The following is a 6,000-nucleotide window of genomic DNA, read 5'->3' on the forward strand; positions in this document are numbered from 1 at the left end:
TGTATTTGATCAAAGTCTTTTAGCGAATATCCTATCTTCGTGATAGAAGGGGTGACGTAGGAGTTATTCAATTCTCCGAACATCCAGAAACAAATTGTGGTGTTGTTACTTCAGTTATTATTTTCAGTTAGATACTCTATCTTTCAGTCAGTTTATTTTCAGCAACTGTTTTATTCAGTTTAACTGATTGCTATTGACCGACGGGATATTTAGATTCAGTTTGTAACACAACTGAAATCAGAGTGTCGAAGAATATTTAAAATTGGAGAGTGTTTATTCAACCCCCCTTCTAAACACTCTTTATTCGATTTACCGATCCTTTCAAGTGGTATCAGAGCAAGTTATATCCTATCAAAGATTATCTATACTTTAATTGCTCACTATGTCTTCATTCAACAAGATTCCTATGTTCTCCAGAGAAGATTTCGACGATTGGAAGATCAGGATGCAGGCTGACCTAGCTGCACAGGATGATGACATGTGGTACGTTATAACTGACGGACCCATGAAGATTTTGAAAGCCAATACAGCAGTTGCAATCACAGATGGGGCACCGCACAGAATTGAAAAGCCTAGAGATGAGTGGACTGCTGAAGACAAGAGAAAATCTAATTTGGATAATGTAGCAAAAGATATATTGTACAAAACACTGGACAAAGTGAGGTTCAGTAAAATCAAGATGTGCAAGACTACCAAAGAGATTTGGGAGAAGTTAATCCAGCTTTGTGAAGGCAACGAACAAACCAAAGAAAACAAGCTATCTGTTGCTGTACAGAAGTTCGATAATATCAGAATGAAAATTGGAGAAACAATGCATGAATATGATGAAAGAACCAGCTGCATCATCAACGAACTGAATGCACTTGGAAAAGTGTATACCAATAAAGAAGTAGCATTGAAGGTTATCAGAGGTCTTCCCAAGGAATGGGATGTGAAAACCATGGCAATGAGGGAGTCTAAAGATCTGAACAAAGTTGAACTCCATGACCTATTCGCTGACTTGAAAGCATATGTGTGGGGACCCGGGCTCTAACTCAGTTCTTTTCGGGATTAATCGGATCTTTATTTAAAAAAAAATACGGGTCAAATTTTTGCCTTTTAACATTAACTCAAATGCATGCACAAGGTCTTTCTTTATTTAATTACAACAAACATAAATACATGTCTTGTTCTAGTACATTTATACAAACCAGTGTTTAATAAAATCTACAATCCACCAGTAGTACAAGTCTAATAAAACCACTAGCAATCCTCTGCGCCCGAAGTTACCACTCTATCTCGATCTCATCTCTGTCGTGACCCTGATCCTGCCCCACCTGTTGTTATGTACACATACAGACATAACAACAGCCAGAAACTCCGGTGAGAACAAATCACAGTATAAAACATGTAGGCATGCTGATACACAATCATAAATCATGCATGAAAGCAATAACAATGGGCTCCATAGTCTATGAAACCAATCCATATAAGCATGCAACTCAATCAAATCATGTCTTGACTTGACTCAACTCAACTCTAGGGATCCCGGTGTGAATAAGGCGTCGCTGTCTGTCACCTACCCTCCCAATCGGGGTGACGGTACGTCTTATTCCTAGACTTCGGTCAGGTCTGTATCGAATGTCTACAATCGGAGAAAGTCTGCTCCTATGCGTCGATACACCGAACGTCTAGAAGTTTGGAAAATCTGCCAATGATTCTCCTATCTTAGATGCATGAAGATAAATCTATAAATGCTTAATCATATCAAAAGATTTGAATATAAATCTATAAACAAATCATAATCATATCTAAAGATAAGTAACTATTCTAGTATGTGATTTTGTTGGGAAACTCAAATTGAATCTCATTTGAGTTGTGTCTTCCCCAAACAAAACATGAATTATACCTTTCTTGCCGAATAATCTGTCGTAGTCGAAGTCTCGAGTTCAGAGTGCCCAATACAAATCTGAAATGGCAATGTCTAGATGTCATCTATCAATATACAACTCAAGCAAGTCTTCTACAAATCAATAATCAGTCTCGGTATAAATTGACAGCACAACTGCGTAATTCTTCGATACCGATAACTCAATAACATCATAATCAATCACAATCAACTCATACTCCTCATTAAAATATAATGTATCATACTGAATCTTCACTATCTCAACTCAATATACATGCTGGAAAATTGACACCATCTCAAACGGTATCCGAAAATCGATCCGATTGTAATTCCATACTCACCATAATCATAAGAACATATAATATAACTAATATCTGATTTTATCATACAACTAAACTTCAAAACATGCTGAAAGGAAACAATACTTACATTCCCTTGTAGCCTTCAAAGAGAGGAATCCAAATCTATATTTAGATTCAAGTTTTAATGTATAAATCTCACACAATCACAATTATAAATTTGGAAGAACTTGAGGAATTGTTGAAGATGCTCTCGGTTCTGAGTTCAGAAAATGAGAAATACTGAATCAGTCCAATATCTATATATATATATGCCATGTGTCACAACAAGGAACAAAGGTGGATTTCTCGCATGCAGCACCGCGGGTGCGGTCACTCTTCACCGCGGGTGCGCTGTGCCCACGGCATGCCTTTCCTTTTCTGAAATTCGACGATCGCGGGTGCGGTCCCTCCTTGACCGCGGGTGCGGTCTTGGTTCGTCCCAATGTTCACAATCTACTGGTCATCTACCGCGGGTGCACTCCTTCTCTAGACGCGGGTGCGGTCTTCTTGATCTCAAAACTATAATTTTGCAACTTCGTTTTCCCACGTCTGAACATTATACGTTATTCATAACATATCTATCAATTCATGCATTCTCATATATTTGAATATCACGTCAATGAAGACTAATAAATCTCGAACCTTACATTTCTCCCCCTCTTAGATAGGAGTTCGTCCTCGAACTTGCAATAATCAATCATGCATGAATAAGAAAAGTAATAAAATCAAAACTGAAGAAATACTCACATCATGTAAGTTACTCAGGATATATCTGTCTCATCTCTGACTCTGTCTCCCAAGTCGCTTCTTCGGTGCCATGCCCAGTCCACTGAACCTTCACTAGAGGAATAGTCTTGGTTCTAAGCTGTTTCTCTTTCCGATCAAGAATCTGTATCGGTTGCTCAACATAGCTCAGTCTGATCAAGCTCGGCTTCGTCAGGCTGAATGACATGAGAAATATCTGTCAAATATCTACGCAACATTGATACATGAAAGACGTCATGTTTCCCAGATAAAGAAGGAAGAAGAGCAAGTCGATATGCCCGATCGCCAATCTTCTCAAGAATCTCGTAAGGACCGATATATCTAGGAGACAACTTTCCACGCTTGCCAAATCTGACAATGCCTCTGAAAGGAGAAATCTTCAAGAATACTCTGTCTCCCTGTTCAAATACTAACGGTCTACGTCTGACATTGGCGTACTTCACTTGTCTATCATGTGCCGTCTTCATTCTCTTCTGAATGATCTTCACCTTCTCAGTCATTTTTCGTATCATGTCAGGCCCAAGTTCTGGTACCTCAGATACATCATCCCAGTAAAACGGAGATCTGCACTTCTTGCCATACAAAGCTTCAAACGGTGCCATCTCGATGCTCGTCTGATAGCTGTTGTTGTACGAGAATTCACACAAAGGTAGTGAATCTTGCCAACTAGTAGCAAAATCTAGCACTACAGCTCTCAACATATCCTCTAAAGTCTGGATAGTCTGCTCTGACTGTCCATCTGTCTGAGGATGATAAGCAGTGCTCAGGTGTAAAGTTGTACCTAAAGCCTGCTGCAAACTGTGCCAGAAGTGTGAAGTGAATCGTGGATCACGATCTGATACGATAGACTTTGGCACACCATGAAATCTGACAATCTCTCTGACATATATCTCTGCCATCTGATCATGCCGGTACGTCATTCTGTACGGAATAAAACAAGCTGATTTGGTTAATCTGTCAATAATGACCCAAATCGCATCACAGCCCCGGGATGATCGAGGTAACTTCGTCACGAAATCCATGGAAATGTGATCCCATTTCCATTCGGGAATAGAAAAACTCTGAAGTAAACCTCCGGGCTTCTTTCTCTCGGCCTTTACCTGCTGGAAATTCAAACATTTAGACAAAAATTCTGCAATATCTGTCTTCATCTGTTTCCACCAGAATTGTGTCTTCAGATCGTTATACATCTTCCTGCCACCAGGATGAAAACTAAACCGACTACAGTGCGCTTCTGACAGAATCTGCTGTTTCAAATCTGAAACATCTGGCACTACAAGCCGATTATTCACGTACAGAACATGATTACATACCTGATACTCTGACAAATGTCCTGATCGGACCATCTCAATCGATTTCTGAACATTCGGATCACTTCTTTGTGCTTCTTTGATCCTCATAATCAAGTTTGGCTCAACTTGAATGGTAGCAAGTTGTAGTGGTCTACTATCTGTATCAAATGCTAAACCAGACAAACAGCAATCTTCAACTAGATTCGAGACACCTATCGTCGATAAGGATAGAGAACATACCTTTCGACTCAAAGCATCTGCTGCTGCATTTGATTTCCCTGGATAGTATTTGATCTCTCAATCAAAATCTTTCAGTAGATCAAGCCATCTACGCTGCCTCATGTTCAACTCTGATTGAGAAAATAAATACTTCAGGCTTTTATGGTCCGAGTAAATCTCAAACTTCTCGCCATAGAGATAATGACGCCAAATCTTCAATGCAAATACGATAGCCGCCAATTCAAGATCATGAATTGGGTATCGAGTCTTGTGTGGCTTTAACTGTCTCGAGGCATATGCGATCATATGACCTCGCTGTATAAGAACACATCCTAACCCTCTGTGAGATGCATCACAATATACAACGAAATCACCAGTACCTGAAGGAATCATCAAGACAGGTGCACTGGTCAGCCTCTTCTTCAACTCTAGGAAGTTAGACTCACAATCTTCAGACTACACAAATGGCGTATTCTTCTGTGTCAACTGTGTAATCGGCTTCGCAATACTGGAGAAATCTTTAATGAATCGTCTATAGTACCCTGCTAGACCCATGAAACTGCGTATCTCTGGCACAGAAGTCGGTCTCGGCCAACTGATAACAGCTTCAACTTTACTCGGATCCACAGAAATACCGTCTCCAGATATGATATGACCCAAGAAGACAACCTGTTTCAACCAGAACTCACACTTTGACAATTTAGCATACAGTCTTTCATTTCTCAGTGTCTGCAATACGATTCTTAAATGCTCTGCATGCTCATTCCTATTCTTGGAATACACCAAAATATCATCGATAAACACAATAACAAACTCATCCAAATACCTCTGAAAAACGCGGTTCATCAGTCCCATAAACACCGCGGGAGCATTCGTTAATCCGAAAGGCATGACAATAAATTCGTAATGTCCATACCTGGTTCGGAATGCTGTCTTCGGTATATCAACATCTCGAACTCTGAGCTGGTGATATCCCGATCGCAAATCAATCTTAGAATAGACAGACGATCCCTGTAATTGATCAAATATCATCGATACGCGGCAATGGATATTTATTCTTCACCGTGGTTTTGTTTAATTGCCAGTAATCTATACATAATCGCATCGAGCCATCTTTCTTTCGCACAAATAGCACTGGTGCGCCCCAAAGAGATACACTAGGTCTGATATATCCTTTGGCAAGAAGATCTTCTAGCTGTGCTTTTAATTCCTTCAACTCTATAGGTGCCATTCTATACGGAGCTCTCGAAATAGGAACGATACCTGGAATAAGATCAATGCTAAAATCTACCTATCGGGCTTGAGGTAACCCTGGAATCTCGTCAGGAAATACATCTGCAAACTCCCGTACTACTGGCAAATCTGCCAATGTCGGGCTCGATTTCTGTAGATCTACATTATAGACAAGGAACCCTTCCGCTCCTTTCTGCAACAATCTACTCATAGTTAAAGCAGATACTAAGGAAATCCGAGATCTGGAACCCTTACCGTGGAA

Source organism: Primulina eburnea, chromosome 5 (genome assembly GCF_022965805.1).
Source record: "Primulina eburnea isolate SZY01 chromosome 5, ASM2296580v1, whole genome shotgun sequence".
Lineage (NCBI taxonomy): Eukaryota > Viridiplantae > Streptophyta > Magnoliopsida > Lamiales > Gesneriaceae > Primulina > Primulina eburnea.